Source organism: Leptonychotes weddellii, chromosome 8, assembly GCF_054177405.1.
Source record: "Leptonychotes weddellii isolate Sample4059 chromosome 8, ASM5417740v2, whole genome shotgun sequence".
NCBI classification, from domain to species: Eukaryota; Metazoa; Chordata; class Mammalia; order Carnivora; family Phocidae; genus Leptonychotes; species Leptonychotes weddellii.
The window spans coordinates 119,780,433-119,796,851 of NC_138376.1; the positions used below are offsets into that span (position 1 = coordinate 119,780,433).

The 16,419-nt window shown below is 44.0% G+C and overlaps 1 protein-coding gene across 2 annotated transcripts in view; it reads left to right on the top strand.

The window, feature by feature from the left end:
- TIAM2 (TIAM Rac1 associated GEF 2) overlaps nt 1-16,419 on the top strand; it is a 225,615-nt gene that overhangs the window by 78,690 nt on the left and 130,506 nt on the right. For both annotated transcript variants that reach the window (XM_081829177.1, XM_081829179.1), the window contains exon 2: nt 13,966-14,052. The gene's annotated coding sequence lies outside the window, so the exon portion shown is untranslated. The remainder of the gene's footprint in view (nt 1-13,965; nt 14,053-16,419) is intronic.

Genomic DNA, 16,419 nt, shown 5'->3' on the forward strand with positions numbered 1-16,419 from the left:
TCAGAGGGGGCTCTGTGTGCTTAACCTGGATTTACAGAGCCAGAAGGTGAGGCTCGAGGTCACACCCACCGCTGCAGCCAAGGAAAAATTAGAATTGAAGGGCTCCTGTTTCTGTGTAGCAGCTAGCTACCCCACCGCCCCATAATTAAAAGTCTGTCATAGTTTCCACTTCAAACGTAACATTTTCCTACCTGCAGCAGACACCCTCAGAAGAGAATTCCGAGCCTTCCCATAGGGCAGAGTGGGAGTGCTTCCCAACAAATACTCATTAGCTCCTTTCATCCCCAAAGATGAAAGATCTTTCAGACATCAGTAATCCCCACAAAATCCCTTTGAGTCTGGGAGGTGGAAAATTCACACTGGGAGTGTGAGTCTGGATGGAGAGAGACCTGAAGGTGCTTTTCCCAGAGCCTTAGTGTCATAGTAGATCATCCCTAGGACCAAGATGCTGCATTTGTGATCCACAGGAAGACCCACAGCAAGTATAATACCATACTCATGGTGTTTTTGTGGTCCCAGGTCGTACAGAAGTCATATTAATCCATGCTTGACCCATAGCGGATATTATTGTTCATTTGCTGCTGTGGATACAGGGGTTCCAACCAAAAGATAATTAGTAACAACAGATGTAGTCATGAGTTCCTTTCTGTATCAGAGGTGACTTACTTGGAACGTTAGTCTTTGTAAAAGAGTGTACTGTGACTTGAAAATATCTGGATAAGGTTTAAGCATATTAATCTTACCTAATAAATTGAACACAATGATAAGTTTATTTAACATTATTTCTTTTAAAAAAAAGTGGTTTTTTGAGGACAATAGCTTTTTAAATTATTCTCAATAAGCCTTTCTCTTACATGTTTATTAAGTTCTTCCTAAGGAATGAAGATGCTATTAGTTCCTAAACTATGACTGATGTACTTTCTGTCTTGAGAACAAATCCCAGTACTTACTTAAAATAGTATTAGATTCTCAGTTGTCCATAGAGCTGGGGATGGGGCCATCAGTGTTCATCTCACAAGGGCCTGGGGGAATTTGAGGATGGAGGGGAGGCTGGTAGAGTGGTGAGAGAGAGTTGGGTCTCAGAGCAGCTCTGGGTGAGGATGGTGGGGTGCAGGTGCCGCTCTGGGCGAGGATGGTGGGGTGCAGCTGTTATTAATAGTAATTGATTTGGGGTGTGAGGCTTGGGGTGTCAAGTTCCTGCAGTGGTTGAAGAGGCTGAAGGAGGTGGAGCATTCATTCATGGGCCGTGAAATGCATATGCTACTGTCCTTATCTACCTCCTCTCCATTTGCAGCCACTTTCCAATTGAAGATTTAATTTTTCATCCTTATGAAATACATATTAAAATACCCTTGGGAAATATGTTGCAAATTCCATGCTGAAGTAATTACAATTAAAGGTCTGAAATACTTTCAATCTAGGGAAATTCTGTGGTTATAGTTGTTTAGGGAGGCACAAGGAGGTTAGATGCAGTAAGTAATTTGATGCTATTTGGTGTGGACTCTGATTTGGTCCCGAGAGAGGGTGGAGATTGGATGCTGAATGGACAGCCATGGGGAGAGCAAACTCCCGAACACGTAACATAGCAAAACTTTCAGTTACATCCAGCTACTGAGTATTTAAAATTCCCCCCAGTTCTTTTAATTTTGCATACACAGAGTTCACATTTAATACATTTGCCATAACATTTGCTGATTTCTCAACAATTCCCATAGTAAATTGGGCTTGAAGAACAGGAAGCTGCTTATTCTATAAACTCCTAAAGCATGCTGCGTACCTTTCTTAGTTGACAGATAATTTATTTATTTATTTATTTTTTTAAAGATTATTTATTTATTTATTTGACAGAGAGAGACACAGCGAGAGAGGGAACACAAGCAGGGGGAGTGGGAGAGAGAGAAGCAGGCTTCCCGCCGAGCAGGGAGCCCGACGCGGGGCTCGATCCCAGGACCCCGGGATCATGACCCGAGCCGAAGGCAGTCGCCCAACCAACTGAGCCACCCAGGCACCCCGACAGATAATTTATTTTTAAAGAACAACAATCCTGGGGCTCCTGGCTGGCTCATTTGGTAGACAGTGCGACTCTTGATCTCAGGGTCATGGGTTTGAGCCCCAAGTTGGATGTAGCATTACATTGAAATTTTTAAAAAAAATCCCACAACAATCGTATAGGCTTAGCCTTACACTAAACTCAGATATAGCCCTGTGGTAGATAGCCTGACCCTTCAGAAGGCTCCCATGCTTTTCTGTCATTAGAGAAGGCTTCAATGACCTAATTAATTATTATTTTAGAATATTATGAAAATAGTTCTAGAACATTGTGATAGATACGGAAACACAACAGTTTCTGAATCTGACTGTGCGGGTTTCTCAATTTACATTTTCCTTTTAACTTATAATTTACCTACCTACTCAGTTCCTAAAGAAATATTTTTTAAAAAATGTTTTACAGTATTTGTTAGTAATGGAGGCTAACCTTGGCATTACTGAGTCATCTTGCTAGCCTTGTGCTAGTTAAAAATAAGTCAGAGTTTTTATTAGGACTGCTCACTGTGGAAGAAAGCGTGCATTTATTTCTGCTTTACAGAAACCAGGACAAGAAGAGAGAACGAACATTTATTGTCTAACCTTTATTAACTTGGACCAGGCCCTATGGCAGTTAATTTAAAGATTTTTTTTTTCTCATTTTGTTTTCACAACAGTCTGGAAGGTGGATGTGATCCTTTCTATTTTGCGTGGAGGGAAATGAGGTTTAGAGACGTGGGTGAATGACTAAGGGGCAGGTCCCGGCTTTGTCCCTAACGCCTCACCGTACACTCCAGCATTCTTTTTTTTTTTTTTTTTTTTAAAGACTCTATTTATTCATTTGAGACACAGAGATACAGAGAGAGAGAGAGAGAGAGAAAGCATGAGCAGGGAGAGAGGCAGAGGGACAAGCAAGGCTCCTCGCTGAACCAGGAGCCCGATGCGGGACCCGATCCCAGGACCCTGTGTTCGCGACCCGAGCCGAAGGCAGACGCCCAACCATCTGAGCCACCCAGGTGCCCCCACTCCAGCATTCTTTTTTTTTTTTTTTTTTTTTTAAAGATTTTATCCATTTATTTATTTGAGAGAGAGAGAGAGAGAGAAACAGCATGAGAGGGGAGAGGGTCAGAGGGAGAAGCAGGCTCCCCGCCGAGCCGGGAGCCCGACGCGGGACCCGATCCCAGGACGCCGGGACCACGACCTGAGCCGAAGGCAGTCGCCCAACCAACTGAGCCACCCAGGCGCCCCCCCACTCCAGCATTCTTAAGACTGAGCTCTTTTCTCTTTTGCAAGCACACTCTGGGATTTCCAGTTTATTTGCATTGTTACCAACTCCTTTCAATTAATGGTCCTTCAGTACAGATGGATGGTGCTGGTCTGGTGTTGGCAGGAGGGGCCCACCGATGCTGGCACGTGACTTCTCTCGAAGTTGTCTTCTAATGACTACAGCCCAAGTGACAGCTCAGACTCTGGGGGTGTCCGTCGTGGGCCGTCCTGATCTGCTTCCCCGTCTGCACTCACTTCACCTGGTGCAGCATCACGCTCCATGCTTGTCCATGTCCTCCGGGCCTCAGGTCCTGGTCTCTCTGTCCTTTGTGCTGTCCCCCTCTCCTTATAAGAATGCATGGCCTCCCTGCTTCCTCACGTCAAGGCCGGGTCCACCAGCAAGGCCGCCCTGCTCTTCCTTGAGCCTGGCGTTAATCTTGTCCTGGTCTGAACTCCCAGCCCATTGCTGCCCGGCGTTCTGTATGCTTCAGAGGCTGTCACCCTGGACCATCTTTCTGGATCCCAGCCTGCTCTTGTATACAGATGTAGGATCTGCCTTCATCTCTGGAAATGGATTCCCTGCATCCTCCAAACCCTTTGTTTATTTATTTATTTTTTTAGAGATTTTATTTACTTATTTATTTGAGAGAGAGAGCGAGCATGAGCAAGGGGGAGAAAGAGAATCAGGCTCCCCTGCTAAGCAAGGAGCCCAACAGGGGGTTTGTTCCCAGGATCCCAGGATCCTGACCTCAGCCAAAGGCAGATGCTTAACCAACTGAGCCACCCAGGTGTCCCTCCTTCAAACCCTTTAAAAAATTATGTAGTTTGTTTCATTCTAGAGATTGATGTTTTTTTGTAAGTATGTTTTGCTTTCTTCTCTTTTTAAGCTGGATCCAAACTATATTCTCCTCTAGTTTCGGTTGATAATCTTAGTGGCATTGCTGTTGAAAATGTCTGTTTTGGATAGATTCAATGCATTTTTTTTTTTTTTTTAAACCAAGGGAAGTTTCTGGCATTCTTTTTCACAGCACCAGCTTGCTCTCACCCCGATGGCTGATTTGTCTTGCCTCTTTATATAATTTATAACGTCTTTGCGGTCTTTCCTCCCTTGCTAGCCCTAGGCCCTTCGATAAATGGTGCTGTGCCTGATTCATTCTTACATCATGTGTTCACAGTGCCCAGCATAGCACCTTGCTGTTAGTAGGGACTTAAATGTTACTAAGTGTCAAATGGGCTACTTGTCACCTACAGTTAATCCACCTGAAGGTTCGGGTGTACCTAGTGTCAAGCTGTAGGTTGAATTTTTATGGGTCTTAGGATTTGCTTTGTTTAAAAAGTTCCCGATGTCGGTTTGCTCCTTGGGTCATGAAGTGAAGCAGCGATAGCCGCGTGATCACCGGAATGCCAGCATGGGCTGCTTTCTGTAAAATTAATTGAATCCAAAACCAAAACAGTGTTCTGGCAAGTGTTTCTCTCACCTTCCAGAAAGACCTCATTATCTGTACTATGGCTGTCAGTTTCGTGTTGGTTAGCATTGTTCAAAACCTTCTCTCTGATTTCCATACCGCTGACAAGGGAACCACAGGGACCTTCTCTGTGAGCCGCTACTTTTTATCTCGCTTGTATTGTTTGTCAGTGGGAGGACCTTAGAACATCTGTGAAGGGTGTTTAAAGGAGAATTTACTACAAACGTCACCAGTTCTTTATTTTCAGAAGCAGGCAAGGATGTATAGGCACAGATGTCCTCTTTCCTAAATATTTCACTTGGAGCAGAAATGTTAGGTAAAAACAACGTGGCCTCTTCAAGTGTCAAGTATGTTTAAGTTACAGTGACATCAAGTGCTGTGAATTATGTTGCTATAAAAATAGCATCTGAAATAATGTTTCACGCCCTGACCAACATCCTCCAGCCTTGGGATGAACCTGTGAGATGTCACCAGGGTAACAGTTAAAGCAGTCAAGATGAACCTTGTTCGGGGAGAACTTGATGCTTTTTCTGGTGGGTTCTATAGCATGAACTTTCTCAGTTGAGCTCATAACTTTGAAATCATTGTTTCCTGGAGGTCTACAGGGAGGGGGCCAGTCTGAAAATACTTTTTTGTCCATTGAGGTATTAGCTTGTGCTCTGTCTCTAGGGAGGACAAGTGTGGCAGCTCCAGAAAGTTTAGGAGGATGAAATATTTTAGTCACCTGCAGTAGCCCATGTGGCAGTGTGGAGTGTTAGAGCACGTGGGAACAAATCTTTCCAGGGTTTACTGAAATCCAAGGGTTCTTGCTTGAATCACCTGCCACGGAAGGTTGAAATCATTTGCATCACTATTTGATCATTCCTTCCTTCCCTCATTCTCCCCCATATAGTCATTCAACAGTTATTTACTTGCCAGGCACTGTGAAAGGGATCCTGGGTTACACTGCCTATATAAACAAATCTCCTGGAAAAAACCCCACAAATATCTTTTGTATAATACGCCCCTTTTCAGCAGTTACGTCTAGGCTTGGAATGAGGTAAAGTTCTGGCTCATTCAAGCTCCGTGGCAAAGGTAGGCGACCCCGATTCATTATTTCCTGGGGTCCACTCACACAGCGTGGGAGGCATGCCGTCAGCCTTGCTCTGGACCTTTTCGGCTTCCCGGGGCCATTCATTCCACAGGTATTCAGTGAAGGCTGTTTAATGAGAGGTTCCCTGTGGATGGCTCAGGATCTGGAACTGATTTGAACATACTTCTTGATACAAAAGTGGTTGATGGGGTGCCTGGGTGGTTCAGTTGGTTAAGCGACTGCCTTCAGCTCAGGTCATGATCCTGGAGTCCCTGGATCGAGTCCCATATCGGGCTCCCTGCTCGGCAGGGAGTCTGCTTCTCCCTCTGACCCTCCCCCCCCCAATGTGCTCTCTCTCTCTCATTCTCTCTGTCTCAAATAAATAAATAAAATCTTTTAAAAAAAAAAACAAACAAAAAACAAAAGTGGTTGATGAATTAGTTTTATAGGTGCATTTCAGGTGCCTGCCCTTTGAAGGGATGTACAAATGTTTCCTGCTTTAAGGTCAGTAGGCCCTTTCAGTTTTCCCCCCTTTTGCTGAAGGAGCACTTGAATCCATATTGTAGGTAGGATACCTTCTCCTTGTGTGCTGTCGCTTGCCATTTTTAGAGGTTATCGTATTGTGCTAATTTGCTAATTTAAGTTTTTCGATGGTACCTCATTTGATTGCATTTATTCTTTTATCCCTATGCTTCTTCAGTTACTGAATGAAAAGGAAGACTCCCCTCACTCTAAGGATGGGGGGTAGAGGAAATGATAATATTGCACCAATGTAAGCTGTGTAACGAATAAATGGATAGAATTTCCTTCAGTAGTTTCTTTAGCTGTTCATGTGGGGTATTTTGCCTGTTGTGCTTAGAGAGCCTTGTTATGCTTAGAGCTTGTGTTGGTCAAACTAAACAGGTGCAAGAATATGATAGATGGAGAGAGATCTAAGAAGACCGTTAACTGTGGGAGGTACTGCTTCATTTTTAACAATTCCCGCCCCCCCAAGCATCCTGTTATGTTTGTTTATGAACCTTCCTTTTTTTTTAATTAAAGTTTTTTATTTAAGTGATCTCTGCACTCAATGTGGGGCTCGAACTCATGACCCCAGTATCAAGAGTCACACGCTCTTCTGACTGAGCCAGCCAGGAATCCCATGAATCTTCCTTTCGGAAAATTTTATTTATTTATTTATTTGTTTGTTTATTTCAGTGAGAGAGAGTGCAGGGGGGAGGGGTAAAGGAAGAGGGAGAGAGAAACGCAAGTGGACTCCATGCTGAGTGTGGGGCCCGACACGGGACTTGATCCCACGACCCCGAGATCATGACCTGAGACGAAACCAAGAATTGGATGCTTAACCGACTGTGCCACCCAGGTGCCCCTCTCTCCTCTCTTTAAATGGATGCTAGGTATGGTGATGGGATGGTTCTGAGTGTTGACGGGGCTAGAAGAAAGGGTAGAAATGGGCAGGACAGTTGTCTCCCAGGGGAGAACGGGGGCAGGCAGGTGTTTCCTGTCATGATCCTCCAGGTGGTCTCCTGACCACACACAGTTTTAAGTGTCTTATGTATGAGGAGATTGCCTGGCTCCTGTCTGTTTCCTGTGGGCCTAGCACTGTGTTTTAAAGTGGGTGCAAGCGTCCCTGAACGCTTCATGTGTGAGTGTGGTGCATAGACACCATGGTTTTGGAAGTGCTAAGGATTCTTGTACCGCCATAATGTACTAAAGAAGGTCCTCCCCACCATTCCTGGAGTTCTTTCAGTCAACTGGAGGAGGGTCATCCTCAGTCTGGAAGCCAAAGTGCAGTGATGGCTTTAACACATCAATGCTGGGGCGGTTTCTTTTGTCTTGGCACGGGATGGAATAGGATCCTTAGTGTCTTTGCTTGTGTTGGAAAATACGGTGATGAGTGTCAGGTAAACATAGGGATTGAGGAAACCAAATATGATGCCAGGTGTATGCTCCCTCAGGGCTTCAGGTGAAGGACTCCGAGAAGACCAGATGGAAATGTATGGCCTTTTCTTTTTTTTTTTTTAAAGATTTTTATTTATTTATTTATTTGAGAGAGAGAGAGAATGAGAGAGAGCACATGAGAGGGGGGAGGGCCAGAGGGAGAAGCAGACTCCCTGCCGAGCAGGGAGCCTGATGCGGGACTCGATCCAGGGACTCCAGGATCATGACCTGAGCCGAAGGCAGTCGCTTAACCAACTGAGCCACCCAGGCGCCCTGTATGGCCTTTTCTGACCTGCCTGTGGAAATCCTGTCATGTCGAGTCTGCTGTGCTCCTATAGGTTGAAGCCGACTCAAGGGAGGGGGCATAGACTGGTCCACCCTCCTCCATAGGACCAGTGTCAAAGAATATGTGGACATGTTTTAAAACATTGATGGAATCCTCGTGGAGAAAGATCCATTCTGCTGTATCAGGGACAGTGAGTCCAGCTAATTTTTGTGATGTGGGCATTATTATTGAATTTGGGTCTGTCTTGATGGCTGGGCTTGGGGCCACTCTGTGCTTCCACAGTACCTTACCCCTCTGGACCCTGTTGTCCCCACAATGTTCTGTGACCCTGGCTTATTTGTTTGTAGGCTCTCGGTCAACATCCTATTCCCAGCACTTAGTCTAGTGCCTTGAACATAATAGACGTTCAACACATACTCCCTGAATTGACCTTAATTAACTTAGTAAATGTCCTGCACATCCGGCACTCAGGTCAGCTTTTGCGTCCTTCAATTTTGTCCCTGGATACATGAACTTTGTGGGAATCCTAGGGAAGGCTTATTCTAAACAGAAACCAGCCTATGGAATATAGTGGCCCAAATGGATACGCCCCGTCCTGCTTCCAGCTGCTCATTGAGGGTCCCCCCCTACTCCCCCGGCCCGGTGTTTCACATGAGCCATTTTATAAATAACAAGGACCTTGCTGGAGCTTGGTTCATGCTAAGCAGTAAATGTATGCTACCTGTGGATAGAAGTCTGCCATTTGGGGAGGATAGACTGAAACTTCTCTTTTCATTTTAATTAGTCATCCCTTTGTCATGAATGGTGGATTCTGTAACATTCTATTGTCTACCGGGTGACTGTCCCGTCTCTTTCTGTTAAGGGCGGCATCTGATTCCAGTAGAGTGCACTGTGCAGGAACAAGGTGCAAGTTTCAGCGTGAGAGGCGGGTGCGCTCGTCCCGTCATGAAGGCAGTCTTACCACCTGCCTGGGAGTGAGAGCCACAGAGGGTTTGTCCGTTATGTCTCGGAAGTCTCTATGGGCTGAGAGACTGCGATGATAATCACCTGTGAATGGAGATCTGGTGGGGAGGCTCTGTCAGATGGCAGAGACCCGGCTCCTGGGAGGGGTTAATGGAGTTGAATTTCTTGCTCCTGGAAAACTTCCCAGTATCTTGTTTTACTATAAACATTGAGTCGCTGAATTGATAAGCGGCCTACTGATAGCAAGACTAGAGTAAACCCAGAAATTTTAAAACATTTTTTTTAAATTCAGAGAGATGGTGGTTACAGAGGGGCTTGAACTCATGACCCCGAGATCAAGAATCACATGCTCTCTGCCTGAGCCAACCAGGTGCCCCAAGCCGATCTATGCTACTAAGAAAATATCCACGGGGTGCCTGGGTGGCTCAGTCGTTAAGCGTCTGGGATCCTGGGATCGAGCCCCGCATTGGGCTCCCTGCTCTGTGGGAGGCCTGCTTCTCCCTCTCCCGCTCCCCCCGCTTGTGTTCCCTCTCTCTCTGTCAAATAAATAAAATCTTAAAAAAAAAAAAAAAAAAAAGAAAATATCCACTTGTTGAAAATGGGTTTAATTTGAAGAAGGTGTGAATTGTGGAAATTTCTCGGTGAGAAATGCATTCTTTTTAGGTAGTTGGGTCGGGGAGCCTATTTTAAGGACATGGGTTAAGGAGTAGTAACTTTATCTTTGTCTTCCCCACCAGTTTCAGTGCTGGTCATTGCACTGATGGCCGCAGGCTCTCACACTCTTGTTGCTCAGCAGTGAAAGTTTTATAAACACTGGACACTGTGACTTAGCCCAGGGCTTGACAATAAGCTCGTAGCTTGATTAATGTGGTAGCTTTCTTAGGTGTGGCCTTCCTTTATCTTTAACTGTGATGTGGCTGAAGGTCCAATTATATTCAGCTTTTAGGGAAGACTAAAAGGGTAGTATCTTTGTAAAGCATTGTAAAAGTGAACAGCTTTTCATCACAAATATCAAGGGAGAAAGATGTCAGATCAGTTCATGTTAAATTAAATTGATGTCATGGTGACAAGTCGGCAGGCAGCTCCTGGGCCCCAGGACTGGCGGGCATTCATGAGTGAGATCTGTTGATTGATGCCTCTGTCCACACTTGGTGCCGATATACTGTTAGAGATACAACACACTCTTTGTATAACTGAAAACGTAAACTTGCTAGAGTTTTATTGTAGATGTAGGTTACTTAGCACTGCCTTGCATCTCATGCACTTCACTACACAAAGGGCCCCGTTAGATCTTCTGTAGTCACAGGATATTGCAGTGCCTGTCCCGTTGTTAACTCACCTTAAAATATGGCATCAGTTAGTAGCTGAAACCCATTTACACTATTTTTTCCTAAAGTTTTTATTTAAGTAATCTCTATACCCAACGTGGGGCTTGAACTCATGACCCCGAGATCAAGATCACATGCTCTCTGCCTGAGCCAACCAGGTACCCCAAACCCATCTGTGCTACTAAGAAAATATCCACTTGATGAAAATGGGTTGCCGTCCATCCTACCAGATGGAAATTAATTGTTCATGTGGCCTTGGAATTCATATGGAAGTGGAAAAGGGCACAAAGAAGACATGGGGATCCAAGAAATCTTGGCAACCACTAATTTGTCACAGTGACAAAACCATGTCATCTGTTCTGGGAACATAGCTGAGCGAGTTCGGCGATCTGAGTTTGGGTCCTCATTCTTGCCCACGGTCTGTGTGACAGCTCTAATTTGTCCTCACGGGCCTCACGTTCTTCGTCTGCAAAACAAACAAGGTTGAAGTCAATGTGCCTCAACTTAAACATTCTGTAACCCTGCCTAAAATTATTTTAATCCAAAATTATTAGTAGTTCTAGGAACCAGGATTCTCCAGAGAAGCAAAACCAATAGGAGCCTGCCTGTCTTCCTACCTACCCACCGTCCTCCCCAAAGAGAAATTTTAAGGAATTGTTGCATGTGATTGTGGGGGCTAGCAGGTCCCAAATCCATAGGTCCAGCCAGCAGTGTGGAAACTCAGGCTGCAGTTGACATTGCCATCTTGAGTCTAAATTCTGCACGGTAGAAGGCTGGACACTCAGGCAGGGTTCTCTTTTGCAATCTGGAGGCAGAATTGCGTCTTCAGGAAACCTCAGCCTTGGCTCTCTAGGCCTTCAGTTGATTGGATGGGGCCCACCCACATGGAGGGCAATCTGCTTTACTCAAGAGTCTCCCGATTTAAGGTGAATCACATCTGAAACAATACCTTTATGGCAATGCCTAGACGGGCATCAGTTCATCCACCAGTCTATGTCATACATTTATTAAGCACCCAGGTGTAAGACACTTTGCTAGACGTCAGGAAGGCAAAGGTAAGATGAGCCCTTCACTTGGAAAGCAATCAAAATCTGTTTAAGGAGACAGACAAGTGAGAAAGAAATCACGGCATGCCATTGCCTAAATTTGATCGAGTGGTGAGGGCAATGAGGGCGGGATAGAGCCTCATGGCTTGGTGGAGGCCGGGGGAGGTACGAGGTCGGGGAAGGCTTCATGGGAGAGGGGATACTTAAGTTTGGTCTTTTTTTTTTTTTTTTAAAGATTTTATTTATTTGAAAGAGAGAGCGAGCACAAGCAGGGGGAGAGGCAGAGGGAGAGAGAAAGGGAGAAGCAGTCTGTCCGCTGAGCAGGGAGCCCGACATGGGGCTCATTCCCAGGACCCCGAGATCATCACCTGAGCTGAAGGCAGACCCTTAACCAACTGAGCCACCCAGGCGCCACTTAACTTGGGTCTTGAGGGGCAATTAGGAGTTCGTTCTCCAAGGAGGCATTCCTAGTAGGGAAAGGCCTGGAGAATAAAAAAACTCCCATTCATGAAACGGCAGGGTATTCAGAATTAATGTATGGAAAGCTTCTGTCACATAATAGGTACTGGAGACTCAATATCTGTTATTATCGTTGGAGAAGTTTAAATGCAGCAGATCTTATATTTTATAATTTCTTGATTAGTAAATAACCATCTATTAGGCCATCAGCAAAATAGGACAATTCTTGGCTTTTAAAAATTGTCAGTATAATCTATTTAGATAGAAGCCACTGATTTTTCAATTTTCCATTGTGAGTTTGAGTTCCACGATGGGCATAGAAATTACTTAAAAGAAAATAAAAATTAAAGGAAATTATATCTATATAGGATAAGAGGCAGGCATTATTTTTTCTAATATTTATTTAAAATCTTAAATTTATTTTAAGCAGGGGGTGGGGAGGTGGGGCAGAGGAGAGAGAATCCTTAAATAGGCTCCCTGCTGAGCACAGAGCCTGATGCAGGGCTCCATCGCAGGACCCTGGATCGTGACCTGAGCTGAAATCAAGAGTCAGCCACTTAACCAACTGAGCCACCCAGGTGCCCCAATGAGGCAGGCATTCTTGACCAAATATTTCATGTTTCTAAAAATTTTCTCTGGACGAATTATATCACCTTGGGCAAGTCAGCCTACCTCTTTTAGTTTTAAATTCTCACCTAAAGAGAGAGAGCTTGGACTGGTTTTTAAAGGTCCACCCATAGAATAGTCTGTGAACCTATATAAATGAAAATTATTATCTCTTCTGTGTCAAGTTATATAGGTGTATTTCTGTAGTATGAATCATTGTGATAATCACACCTTTCCCAATAGCAACTATTTATAATGAAAGTACTTTATTGCCACTTCGATTGAGCATTTCATGTTTCAGCCAGTTAATTGAGTATTTTATGCGTGTTATCCCATTAAGTACTTGGAATAACCCTGCAAAACAGATAATATTTCTGCTTCATAGTAGAAGAAACCAGAAGCTCAGACAATTTAAATAATCAGGCTGGGCTCACTCAGGTGGTAATGGGGAAGCTGAGGGGTTGAACCCCAATCTTTTGGCTCTGAAGCCTGCATTCTTTATCAAGGCTGTAACCCACGGTACACAATTATTACCATAAAGTAGTATTTTATGTACATAGCCGAGGTGAAATGTCTTATAAAAAGACAAGTCTCAGTCTCTGAAAGCAATCTGTTTAACATTTTTAAAAATGAAAGAAAAGGGAGGTACTTTCTGGTATGTTGACTAATGGGGCCACGAATTTTAATATGTCACTGGGCAGCACATCAAACAACGGAAGAAGGATTGTTCTCCATAATATGAGAGGACCCAGAAACCACCTGCTTCATAAGTAATGCAACTCGTTCTTTGACTCAACCCACTTGTATATGGATTCTGCCCCACAGTCTGTGATAACTGCCTCTGCCACCCTGGTTCTTATTAGGGTCTTGGCTGGTCCCTCTGCCCGGCAGATCATTTCCTTCAAAGTAGCACTGGGATCTCAGCCTTGTTGGCCATCTCTGAGAGTCATTTCCTGACCTTCCAATTTAAAGTAGCCACTTGTCCAAACTCACTATCTCATCATCCCTGTTTAGGTGTCTACATTGCACATATTGCTGTAGGATATTTTTATTTGTTTCTTGTGTTGTTTTGACTGCTTTCTCCCGCTTGAATGAAGTTCATTTCATTGAGAGCAGAGACCTTCTCTTTTACTCACTACTCTACTCCCAGCCCTGGAGCTGTGGCTTGATCACACTAGGCTTTGTCTGGCTGTCTAATCCACCATCTATTTGTCTATTTCTTCTCCTCTGTCTGTTCTTTCTCCCTCTTTTCTTCCCCCGCTCCATATATCTATCTGTAAAATGGCTTGGCTATGTGGTTAGAGTAAATCTGCTTCTCCGTTTAGGATGTGGGGAGGACCCTCATATTTCCTTTATAGTTAACCACTTTAACTTCTGATTTTTTTTTTTTTTAGTTGCTCCCTTTTTGAATCAAGCCCAAGATACAGTACAATGTTGAAAAACTGAGCTTTAATTACAAAAGTGTAATAAAAAAATGGTTTCTTATCACCTTCTTGTTTTCTTTTGCCAGGGCTGTGTGCTTGAATTACCCCTTCAGCCAGCTCATTCTGGATGAATGAATGAAGAGCACTTAAGTGTTATTCCCCTGCCTCTAGGGGTAAGTTTAAGGCACTTGTGCATCTCAGAGGTGCTAATGTATGTCATTGTGTGTCTGTTTCCCATGTAACTCTGTTAACTGCTCTTTGTATGTGGACCTGGGTGGGGAAAGCCACAGTGGATTCCTCAGGTTCGGGCTGGAAGTTGAATTTCCTGTGGGCAGTGGGGCACCGTATCTGAATGGCTTATTATAAACGCGCTGTAATTTGATGTGCTGGATGATCCTCTCTCTGTGGAATATGGTACACCCATCCTCTCTGGGAACTCAGCTGGGGAAGTCGCAGCTTGGCAAATGTTCATGTCCGTCTCTTTATGTACCAAATACTGATAGAGCACATGCTTGAGCTCCAAACAGTACATCCTGCTGAAGAACAGATCTATCATTTCTAGCTGGGGTTGTAAGCTCAGGTAAGCTCAGGACACTTGGACATTAAGAAGCCTCTGAGGAAAGGTAAGGTTCCGATTATGTTAAGGCTGTTTCCTTCGGATGGAGGTGTTTTACTAGTCGATGTATCGGTGTTTCAGTTTAAGTACTAAAGCAGAGAGCGGAAGAGTTCCCAAAGCAGTGTTTGGAATGGTTGCAAGTCATTCCCTGGAAATGTTTGCAGTGTCTGCAGTTCACGCTTGCAATGCAGAGGCTCACAGACACCAGCATCAACTTCCCAGGTGGCAGTTTGTCCCATCTTCCCAGTGCTGCCTCACGCCCTTTGGATCTCAATTCAAGGTGCTGCCTCTGAGAGACCCATCTCTGTCTACCCAACCTAAAGTGGCCGCCCATTTTAATTCTCTGCAAAGTGCTGTCCTACCTGATAGTTTTCTCCCCTGTGTATTTATCAGCCTGCTGTTCAGCCTTACTGTCCCTGGAGCAGAAATTCTGTATGGTCCGAACACTTGTCTGTCCTCACGTAGCTCCACAGCCCGGAACAGTGTCTAGAGCACAGTGGGTATTTTTGGACTGAATATATAATGAATTCAACAGTTGGCACTAGAGGAGATTTTGGAGATTCAGTTTGTCTATCTAGTAGCTGTTTCTAAATATGAATTATTCTCTCACCGAATTATCAGGTTTAACATGATCTTCCATGTAAAGAGGAAGTTTTGTAATGTTTTGGGTTTATTTGCAAAGAGAGCACTTATTAAAGTCAGAAATTTTGATGATAACTGGTAACTTTTGTGTTGGTTGACCTTTATATCATCTACATTAGAACATTTAAAAGGAATTTCTGATTAGCCTCGGTGACTGTTTTATTTAGGCTTTAATGAAGTTCAGATACCATGACTGAAACACACCTATTTGAAAAGCATAAAAGTTAGATTTTTTTGGAGTCAGATTGCCTGAGTTGTTTGAATACTGTCTCTGACATTTCCTGGTTCAGTGACCTGGGGCAGGTTATTTAAGCTTTGGTACCTTATTTTCTTATTACCCTCTAAAGTGAGGGTAATAAGACGTTTTCCTCATGGAGTTGAGGATGTTAGTATGTATATGTGTTACATAAATTTCTGCTATTTTATTTAGTATATAACTCAGAATTTTATATATTAAATATATCTGCTAGGTTTAAAGGTAATATATTTGGATACTGTTCATAAAGTGGAGATAAGACTTTGAGCATTTGCTTTTGCGTTACGTGGATGAAAACAGGCCATTCCCCAAAGTCACCAGAAAGAAAAGGCTTGCTTATAATTATTAATAATTTTAATTAGTTGTCATAGTGATTAAACACAGATGTGCCATTTTCTGTATGTATGACAATATTGTTGTCTCTTTGGTATCAGACAGACTTGGTTTGAGTTTTCTAGTTGTGCTTGTTTTGTGACCGTCAGCACATTACTTGGCTTTGCTTAGCCTCAGTTTCTCCATCTGCAAAGTAGTGCTGATAATACAATTCAAAGAGGATTACTGTGAGAATTAAATATGAAAATACATGTAACAGTCCTGGCACAGGGCTTCATGATTTTTCGTTTCCTTTTTTCTTTCTTTCTAGACCTTAGATCTAAGAAGGATATTAATATCTGGGCAACAATGACCATGGTTAGGAGTGTTTGGAAATAGTGTCCCATTTGTAATGGTAAAGGAGCTAGAATATTTAGCATAGAAAGTAGTAAGCTTAGTGAGGAGCATGATGCTGCTCTTGAGAGCGTGTCCTGTGAGCAGGGAGCAGGGGCGATGAGACGCGAGGACCAATGAGTAGAACGAAACCTAGGAGCTGGGGGGAAATGGGGGGGGGTGTCCCTGCACAGATGTGGGTCCAGAGGCTGCTGGGCTGCAGATCAAGATTCCCGGAGAAGGGATTTCTCTGCTCCCCAGGAAGGAGGCTGCCGTGGCTGGTGTGGCCCATTACAACCCCCCTAATGTAGAAGCAGCCCC